This window comes from Lissotriton helveticus, chromosome 8 (genome assembly GCF_964261635.1).
Source record: "Lissotriton helveticus chromosome 8, aLisHel1.1, whole genome shotgun sequence".
In the NCBI taxonomy this organism is placed as follows: domain Eukaryota; kingdom Metazoa; phylum Chordata; class Amphibia; order Caudata; family Salamandridae; genus Lissotriton; species Lissotriton helveticus.
The window spans coordinates 196129829-196141081 of NC_136069.1; positions in this window are offsets into that span (position 1 = coordinate 196129829).

Here is an 11253-nt window from a genome sequence, read left to right on the forward strand (position 1 = left end):
AATTACTATAATTGGCAAAATATCTGTGTTTGCCCCAGCTGGCACCAAATTGAGCCGAATCTGTGGGGGGAGGTGTGTCTCCTGCATGTATATTATGTCAACCCTGTGCCGAAGGAGGTAGTGGATCACCTGCCGTCGTTTACGGGTGTTATTAAGGCCCCCGACATTCCAGGTCATAAGGGAAAGGGTGAAAGGCCCCTGTACTTTACCTAAACGAGACATTGAGAGCTTATGAAATCATAGTCCTGCCATGGCAGCAATGCGGTTGTAACACGGTAAGCAATGTGCAAAGAAAGTGCAAATAAGAACATTCGTATTGTGCAAACTTTCCAAAGACTCCCCGCCCCCCACCCAGCCACCTACCAACCCCAAGGTGGCCCACCCTGCACAAAATAACGTACTCGGGAATCCTAACGATCTCCGGGTAATTAGCTGAGGACCAATAAGTGGGCCTCAAGAGGTGAAAACCAATTTTACGGATACACCAGAGGGGGTGGCAGCCCAGGATCCAGCCGGCCTAATGCCGCAACAGTGAAAAACATCAAAGCAAACAACAATTTCTCCAGTTAGACAATGCAAACCACATATGGAGATGCGAAGTACTCTCATTTTTTTTTTTTTGGTAGAGTTTTATATAGCGCGAACTAGACCCGAACCGAATCAGGTATCAGAGCGCTTCACATATTTTCCAGTTACGTTACATGAGAACACACTTTCATTTTAGGCACGGGGAGATTAAGTGATTTGCCCAGAATCACAGGAGATTTTGGCGTCGTTACCGAGACTCGAACCCAGATCCCCAGGTCCGAGGTCGAGCACCCTAGCCGTTAGGCCAACTCCTCATTCAGCGCCAGTGTTCGAGAATAGGTCTGCACTAGCGTCTGAGTCACTGTGATGTGGGGAAGCAATCGTACTTCCTGCCGAGTTCTGCGAGGCTAGCGTCTTGTGCGTGCGGCAGAACTCCTGGGCCTCAGTAGGGGGATCAAATATTCGCCATCTGCCACCCACATCCACCTTCAGTCTCACGGGGTATAGCATGCCGTATTTGAGTCCAAGATTCTGCAACGTAGCCTTTACCCCCAAGAATTTGCGTCGCGCCTCTTGCACCATTCGAGTGAAGTCTGGGTAGAATGACAGTTTGGACCCCTGCCATTCAATCGTGCCACGTTCTCTTGCCAGGTGGAGCGCTGTGTATCGGTCCCTAAAGTTCAACATGCGTGCTATGATGGGTCTAGAGGGGAGGCCCGGACTTGGCCTGGGACCCATAGACCTGTGAGCCCGCTCAACAACAAAGCTAGATGTGAATGCCTCGCTTCCAAACAAATCTGTAAGTAGCTTCTCCACGAAGAGGTCCATTCTGCCAGTTGACGTCGTCTCCGGAACCCCCAAGATGCGGACGTTGTTGCGACATCCACGCGCCTCCAAATCCTCATTTTTTATAGCCACTTCTTTTAGTAGAGGTTCTGCTCTCTCCAACAGGTTCAGTGACTGTGCTGTCCCATCCTCCAAGTCGGAGACGCAAGCTTCCGTGACGTCTAGGCGTCTGTCGTGACCCTGAACTTTGGCACCCAGGGATGCGATCGTTTGATCTAAGGAATCAAAACGGGAGTCAAATGCCTTAAATCCTGCCTTCATTTCTTGCAGCAATGCAGCGACGGAGGCCCCTGGGACATCAGAAGGCGCAGTGGCGGGACCCCTCTCAGCCATGCCTGCATTGTGTGACGCAATGTTGTCGCTCACTGGTTCACAGGGCAAGGTCCGCTGTTTGGGGTCCTTGCTTCCCATACCTTGGCCGGATATTAGTGAAATGAAAAAGAGGGGAGGAGCCAGGCAATAGTAAGGAGCCTAAAGTCAGTGGTTTACTCTCCTATGTATGCAGGCAACAGGCACCCAGAAGGCGCGAGGGAGCAGTGTGCAATAAAAGCAAAGGCCGGGTGAGAGCGCAGGCCCACAGGTCAGACAATAGAAAATGGTACCAAGCCCTGCAATAGTGGTGAGAGGGCGTCTGAGCACATGCAGGGCTCAAATGGTGAAGTCACTGGCATTTGAAATAGGGCCACACAGTACCAAACTTCTCTGTTAGTCATCTCAGGCAGAGGTGCTGCAAACGTGTGTTGTGGGAGAATCCACCATTGGCACATCAATGTCAGCCATTGTGCTTCTCCTGGCACCCCCAGGGTCAATGCAGGCGAATGGGGTCATTTTCATGCGTCAGGTGGCATCCGCGTGCACACTCGCCCCACCCGCGGCAGCCGCTGCGCCAGGCCAGCTCTCAACACCCCGCGGCCGAGACCGGAGGGCCCTATCCCCTCCCGGGCTCACAGGATGAAATGGCAGGGGGCAGAGCAGCCAGCCCAGCCACCGCAGCCCGCAGCAGCCCGTGCAAGCAAGGGGGGGGCAATTCAGCGATCGTGGGCCCGACTCACCAGTTCTGCCGAGTCGCGGCCCTGCGAAACTCCCCAGGACCCGTAGTCAGGAATAGCACAATGCGCCCAGGGACACCGGTCATGGTAGAGCCGGCCTTACCCACTCCGTCCACAGCACGACAATACTCTGCATCAGATGGTCGCAGAAACACGGGACCCAGCCAGCCATATGTCGCTCAGTCTCCGGCTTCAGGTGCACAGCATTTTAGGGCCGAATGCGAGCATAATGCAGGGGAAATTGCTCTTGAGGCCGGCTTTGCTCCAGAGCGTCACTCGCGGACGGCCATCTTTGCCGCCGGTTCGGCCACGCCCCCACATGTCCATGGCTGTTGAAGGGCATCGGTGTCAAAGGTGTGGTGGTCCTCTCCGGCATAACAGATGTGTTGTCTTCTGTGCTCTGCTGGAGGTTTTGTGTGCCCCTCTGCAATGTGAAGGGGAGATGCATGTTGACATGTATGTTGGAGCATTGTTCTTGTTTACATACAGACTATATGACAATGTACATTGTGACTGTTTGGGAGGTGCTGAATATTGCTGCAGGACAGTGTACATTTGGACTACATGACGGATGTGAGGTCGCACGTGTACATTTCCATTTCACAGTTCCAGCTCTGTCAGTTGCAGTAGGCATGTTTCTGTGGGTGTGCGGAGCCAGTTATGTCCTCTGTTCTGCAGTGTCGGCTTTGCACATTGTACCACGTTGTCGTCAATGTGGGTGTGCTGTTCTTGCTATGTGTGAGCTGCAGTGTACCACGGGGATCAGGGACATGATCCAGGGTAATTGTGGGTGTGCAGTGTGCTACACCTCGTTGTGCATGTGTGCCATTGTGCCCATCACCCCCATCACCTCAGTCCCTGGTCGTTCTCACCCTGTTGATGTTGTGTCAGGTCCTCTCGAGCTGTGTCCGTACTCCCTACTTCTTGCACCATCTCGACACTGATGACTGTGGCCTCGGTTTCCTCCAGCTCCTCCTGTGGCGCAAGACTCCTACCTCCTGTCGCCATTGCAGCCTTCCTGTTGGCAGTGGGTTTGTGCCTGGTTTAGGTTGTCACATCATGCCAGTGGCTCTTGGCCTCTTCAATTGGCCTCCTCGGCACTCTGACTGCATTCCAGGTGGTCTACTTCTGGGTCAGTTGATGGTAGTGTTCTGTCACCTCCGTGACACTGATCTGGTTTTGCTGCAGACTGCACCCCGTCTTCCTCGCCCTCTTCTCCTTGGCCGTCCCCGTTGTTCCTTGCTGGTGGTCTGAGGTTTGCATTGGCCACTGCACTCGGTCAGGGTGCATCCATGTTGCTACGTGCTTTGGATTGTTTCTGGTGTATTTTTTCTGTTGTTTTTATGGTGCATTTGTCCACCAGACATGTGGGATTTGCAGGCCTGTCACTGGTTTTTGCTGCATTTTGTACTGCGATGGGCCTAATTGCAAGATTTTTTGTGTTCCCATTTTGCGTTTTTGCAGGTTGGCATTTATTTTAACGTGGACATTTGCCACGTTATCTGGAGACTACCTCATGGTACCGCCGTGTTGAGAATGCTTGGTTAACACAGCGTCATTTTCCTGTGATAGATTGCAATGTTGGAAGTTGCGTTAAGTTACTTTTACGATGATTATCACATGTGGTTGAGGATATGCCCCCATGTGTGTACTAGTGTAGGAAGACACAGAGAAACACACATTCACACTCTCCCTTTCTCTCTCTACCTCTCTAAAATTAAGAATTTGTTAAAGATGTGCTATACAGAAGCCCAAGCAAGGACAACTAGCGCCAAATACACCACCACAGCACAACACAGTAACCAATAGCATTAAAACACAGCACAGCCACCCTCGTCATATAGGAAAATCTCACAGTACATCACACCACACACTATCACACTATATAAACAACACATCACACTATGCCACAAAATAGAATCAGGACACCACATTTCACCATGCAACATCACAGTATAATGCATCTTTCAAGACACCAGCCAACACCACTCCATACGTCTCCATACATGATAAAGTTAAATAAATTGGCTTTGATATGCAATGTAAGTGTAGGAAGTTATTGGCTGAACAGGAAATCAGATATGGGTCTTTATTTTGACCTTCCCACAAGACTTTCCTAGAGGACATTGGAATAACAAACTCAATGAAAAACCAAGAAGGATAGAACTATCCATACTAATATTATAAAGAGAGAGCCCAAACCTTTGAGGCGGGTAATCTCAGTAACCACAGCACCAATCACAACACCCAATACAGCGTTGGAAAGGGCAGTTGCAGCAGAAGGACATAGACTATGCAGACGGCCACCATATTTATTTATATTTTTCTGCAGGTCCGAGGTCGAGCGCCTTAGCCGTTAGGCCAACTCCTCTATACATTTAAAAGGTAAAAGAACTGTGCCAGCAAAGTAGTCCCTTGTGGGCGTGTCTGCGTTGTGCTGTGGCCGTGGGCTGGGGGCATGACTAACGCTGGGGGCGTGTGGTACGGCCATCACATCGTGGGCTGTGGGCGTGTGCTGGGGGCATGACAAACGCTGGGGGCGTGACAAATGCTGGGAGCGTGTTTCCGCCCTTCATGCCATGTGAGTCGTACATACAAGCACCAATTATGTTGCTGCGCAGCATCGAGGGGCACGCTGGGGGCGTGACACTCTGGGGGCATGACATGCTGGGGGCGTGAGAAACGCTGGGGGCGTGTGTCCGGCCTTCATGCCATGTGAACGCAATTGCGCCGCATCAAGGGGCACACTGGGGGCGTGTGCTACGTTTCGCCCTTCATGCCATGTGGGTCGTACATTAATCAGAAGATCGTCTGCTGTGGCCGTGTGCTGGGGGCGTGACAAACGCGTTCACCTGGAGGCCTGGTAAGTAACGTTATTGCAGCCTCTCCTGCGCTCTGTTATTGAACTCTCTCATTCAACGAAATTACACGCGCCTGCTACCATCAACCAGGGCTCTAGCCGGGCTCAGGCTGCGGATCAGTAGACTAATTACACGCGCCTGATAACATCAACCAGGGCTGCAGCTGGGCCTCAAGCGGGGGAACACGTGCCTGCTAACATCAAACAGGCCTGCATCTGGGACTCAAGCGGGGGAACACGCAAATGAGCGTGTCTGCGGGGACAATTACTGCAGCCTCTCCTACTCGCTGTCACTCAACTCTCTCATTAAACGGATTTACCCGCGGCTGATAACTCTCTCATTCAACGACATTACACGCGCCTGCTAACATCAACCAGGGCTGTAGCCGGGCTCAGGCGGTGGATCACTACACCAATTACATGCGCCTGCTAACATCAACCAGGGCTGCAGCTGGGCCTTCTCCGTCCCTATTCTAATGAAACAAAAAATGTTGTCTACCGCGAGATTTTAAAATAAATTGCCCTTGCCAAATACACACATTACACACATTCTATTTCATACCCGGACAACGTCGGGACGGGCTGCTAGTAGTTATATAAATCACCAATAAATACATAAATGCATGATTTGATATCCAAGGACGTCTGTCAATCAGGGTCTCATCAGGACATAATTCAAAGTGGTGCACAGCCTTCCATTGACGTTATGATAAAAGGGCTCCAAATTCCTAAACCAATATTTCTTGCCCAATTGTGTATTTTTCAGGTGAGCCAGCAACAACAGTGTAGGGCCCATTCCCACACTCTCAAACCTTTCATGTCTTTCCATCCACAAACTATCTCAAGAGGCACATCCAGAAAGAGGTGTATTCCTGGCCATGTGTAAGAGGTTTCCCTTCTCTCTGTCCCTCTGTAATAACAGCCTATTGCATGATTCTCCACAAACATCAAAGAGCATTGGAATTTCCTTTGATGTCACATCCAGAGGCACTGTGATGAAATGGCAGAAGAATAGGGATTTCATTGTCTTGAAGATAAAAGGCAAAAATAATGCATACTTCTGGGAAATACAACATGTAAATATTCGTTGAGCTGGCTTATGTTTTCTTTAGTGCATCATGAAGTTCTCTTTCTTGAACAACATAAACGAGACTTTGGCCTTTAAATATGCAATAAGGCAAAATCTCGAACTGACTACCTTGGCTACTGTTCTTCATCCAACCAGGTCAATTGACCCAGTGTGGGGGAGAAGACTTTTTCCAAGGTCAATCAGCAATGGTTGTCCCATATTACCACCTCATCAGAAATGTCAACGCCATAGTGCTCACAATACGGAGTGTATCCTTCCCCCGCGCTTTACCTATCCGAACTAAAATAAATAAGTAAATAAATAAATAAATAAATAAATAAACAAATACATGAATGAATGAAAACCAAATTAAAGTATAAATCTGTGAGTGTGCGCATGCACTTACACACACATCCAGTCATACCGCACGTTCTTCATAACTACACAGACGATGATAGGGACTGTTAACTTGGGTCTCAGTTTTTATTTAAAGGTGTGTTTGATTTGCTTCCAGGGTTGGTGTCGTTTAAAAATTCTGAGTGAGATTTACATTGGTTCATCTACTTAAGCTCAGCATCTCAAGTTTTTTTAGATCCAAAAATGTAAAAATAAGCAAACCCAATTGGATGAGTCAACATTTATGCCTTCAATGCAAGATCTGCAGAACCCTTGAGGGTCCATGAATCTGGACAAACTAGTTGGGCAGTCATAACTGAAAATATTTGTTGTTGGGACAGCATTACAGAATGGGTTGCAGAGACTCTGGTGGAAAAAAGTGTCAGAGTGGACATAAGAGGTTAGAAAAAACATCCTCTTGCCCCAGGAAGGATTCATGGGCATGGCTTGGTTTGGAGGGAACCCAACCCTTCAAAATAAAAATATCCCTTGCTTTTCTCATGTAATTTGCAGATCCACATACAGATTTATGGATCTCACTGGCGGACTTTTTCAATTGGATTTGCATATCCAAGTTTAGCTCTGAGGATCTGAAAATCTGCCGATAGACCCACAAGTTTTTGTAAAAATTTACAATTTTTGTAACTTGTTTTTGCACATTCGTACTGACGCTTTGGCACGTTGGCTGGGGGCGTGGGGTGAAGAAATACCCCCCGCCCTGGAGGGCACGTTTTTCTTGAAAGATCCTCACCAATGGGCAAGGCAGGGAGGGCAGGGCACAATAACACTCTGACCCTTACAGAAGGCAGGGGGGTTCTAAGGCACTTCCACCTCCACGTTTTCACCCAGCGGGCCAATAGCTCCTGTGCGATGGGCGAATTTGTTTAACCAAACTTTGAAAAAGTGGGGAGGGAGCATAATTGACCATCCTCAGTCGGGTGACACGACCAGGGAGGGAACATTGTTCTGTATCATCTTTTATTGTAGTCTACTGGCCTTTATACAGTGATTTCTGGGTCCCTGGTGAAGCGAGAGTGTGTCAAAAGACAGTGGCCGCTGATTGCTTTTGAAAATGGTGGGGCGAGCAGGCGGATATATTGACTATAGGGATGCCTGTAGGTGCAACCCCAAAGCTCTCAATCGTGGTCAGTTATAACCACTGTTCATAATGGGCCACTATTAAGAGCTCTGGAGTTGCAGGTGAAGGCAGTGCAAGTTTCTCACACTGCCTGGTGTGTAAAAATAAATGAAACATTATATTAAATAAAAAATAAATACTTACCTACTCTCTCTAGTTCCACAGTCCATGGCGAAAAGGCAGCAAGTGGTCTCTGCATCAACTCCCCTAACCAATCCAGATGCTGCTCTCATGTTGTTAAGCAGCTTGAGAGAAGTGCCTGGATTGGTTGGAGCAGGCTGGCCCTACGCTCCTACAGGCACTGGAGGCCTGTTACTGCTCTCCATCCAGCTAAGACAAATCGGGTTGGAGAGGTTTAAAGTGCGCATGTCAGGCTGGCCGTCACAAGACAAATGGCGAAAGTGACATACGCACTTTAAACTTTAAGTGTGCACCACTCCTCCCCTGCTGCCTGTCAGCAGTAATGGCTTTGCCCCAATACTTGGCTTGGGCTGGCCGGCTGCATGTTTGCTGGTCTGGCAGAAGGGTGGGTGACGCTCCTCAGCCCTAATGGATGCACGGGCGCTTGATGTGATTCTGGGGCCTGGCCTTGCCTTTGGTCCCCAAAAGACACAATTGATGTTTCCTAACCGTTCTCTGCAAGCTAGAAATACACTCATATGGTGCACCTTTTCATTTTCCCACGGTCACACAGCAGGCACAAGCACGTGGGTTTCTACATTGTGGCTCCCCTACCCATAAGGCGTATTGATTGGACACACCTTCCCATAAGAAAGCAAAATAGGGGCCTATTTGTATAATGACCCCACAAACGATAAAACAATATTGAAAATAATGAATATATGGTGCAAAGCCAAGGTTCACTGGATACTGCAGAGGCTTCCCAGGTTCCTGGCACGAAGCAACCAACCTGGATGTTAGCAGAGTCTGGCCACAATAAAAAAGCGGAGACCGCGTGAGGTCGGGTAGGTGTACGGGCTCCCTTTCCTACAAGCAACTGACTCGAGGGACCCACAGCCGATTCTCATGGGGATTCCTTCCCGCTTAATTTAGAATACTACTTCCTTACTTCCTAAGTGACACTAGATTAAACACTACAGGCCACGTATCTGATCTATCTATCACTACACGCTTTTCTGGTCCTGAAGAAGCGCATGGGATCTCATCCTGGGATCGTTAAATTGTGCGAAACATTTCAACCTAAGAAACATACCCACTAGGGGTGTGCCATAAACCTAGCTGCAGAGGGCCATTACATCCTTCACAGCAGCACCACCTTCTTGGATTTTACTAATGACAGCTGGACTATTTTCGTCAATAAATTCTCCAAGCACCCATCCAGTCATTTTTTAACTCCCCGTTAGGACACCACTGCCAATAACCCCCACACACCATTACAGCTTTATCTAAAAGATCTTAGAAAAAGTGACCCTTCAGGGGACCCGTAGCGCATTGCAGCACCGGCCCGACGAGGAGCAATAGCCCAATAATGAAGCATGACAACCTTCGGGTGTGTGAGGGCATCAAGAATAGGACACACTGTCCCCAACAATCACAGTAGTAGAACGACAACAGCTTTCTGTCTTTGCTTCTCTCTGATAAGAACAATGACTCTCGTTGGTTGTAGAGTACTTTTCTGGAACACGAGTTACTGGACCTTTATGTAGCTCCCTGTGTCCCCCCTCTTTTTGATTTTGTGTTACAAAATGAAATACCCAGATATGGGAGTTGGAAAGTGGTGCTCTTTGCCTCTACCTGCCACTTCAACCAACTATGGACCTACACCTCCCAATAAAACCTCTGCAGATGAATTTATACAGACATGGAAGAAGAGGAAACAGAGTAAAATACATGTCTGTCATGACACCACAGTGCTATCTAAAGCAGGCCCTGACGAGATGGATTCATGCCAGATATTCAAGGTTACAATCAAATATGTAAATGAGCTCCATTTAGATTAAATGAATGCACTGAATACAAATTTAAAAAATGTGGTTCTCCTGAACTGAAGAGATCTGACAAAATGAGCCCTCCTGAACCTACATTTGTCACTCTTGCGATAAACCATCATGGTCTACTTGAAAAGAGATGCATGTCCATTACAGCAGCAAATATTTCACTGTCACGCGTATCCATTGAAGGTAGAGATTCTCTCTTGAAGGTCTGTCTCATGCATGAGTTGTTCATCAAACACTGCTATAGAAGTGTCAAGAAAGAGCTAACTTGCACAGGAGCTGTATAGCATGTCTAGATACGGTGTCCGTGACACCACACTGCGAAGTGCAGGGAATGCTGGGAACTCTGGGTCATATTTACAAAGAAGTGACAGAGCGCGTTGTTAGCCTTCTTAGCTTAACTCTGCACTCCGCCTCTTATGAAACGCAGGGCTGCACTGTATTCACAACAATACGGTGCAGCCCTGTGTTTCCCCCTGTGCTGGCGCTAATTTCAACTGTCTAGCGCCAACACAGGCACCCTTGCACCATAGCCTTTTTAGGTCTCGCCTGTCGATGCGCATGCGCATCGAGCAAGCGAGACTATGGGGGCTTATCCACTCTTTATCCACTGCAAGGAATCGTGGCGATTCCTTGCAGTGCCCGTGACTTTTAAGCTCAATGCGCATGCGCATTGAGCTTAAAAGCGCGTGCACGTCCGTCTTGTTTTACCCGCTCCGCCCCCTCCCCTTCCCGCCGTGTCGCATTTCTCCTCCCCCCTCCCCTCTCTTCCCTCCGTCTCGTTTGTTTAATTTAACCCGCTCCGCCCCCTCCCCTTCCCGCCGTGTCGCATTTCTCCTCCCCCCTCCCCTCTCTTCCCTCCGTCTCGTTTGTTTAATTTAACCCGCTCCGCCCCCTCCCCTTCCCGCCGTGTCGCATTTCTCCTCCCCCTCCCCTCTCTTCCCTCCGTCTCGTTTGTTTATTTTACCCGCTCCGCCCCCTCCCGAGTTAGCCCACTGCTCTCTTCCCAGCTCTGAAGATCATCCTCGGCAAAAGAGCCGCCGACCCGCAGCCAGCATCAATGCGGTACAGACCTAGGACTATGCTGGTAAGTACTGGCCTCCGGTGCAAATGCTTGTTAAATTTCTAATAAATAGCATCCGAAATATGTGTTTTTGTGAAAAATTGCAGCTTCTAGACCACGAGAGGATGAATTGTTTGTTTAGCAAGCGCTTTCACTTTTGAATTACAGAGCTGGGAGTGGCAGTGACTGCTGAGCATAAGAAGTGAGATCTCGCCTTCTTTTCATTAACACAGGATTCACGTCTGAAACACCCCCTCACCTCCACTCCCATCCCTTGCCTCACGTCTCCCAGCACTGCAAGTACGGCTAGGGCTCGGTACCCTTCCTGTTGTGCTCATCCTGATGCTTA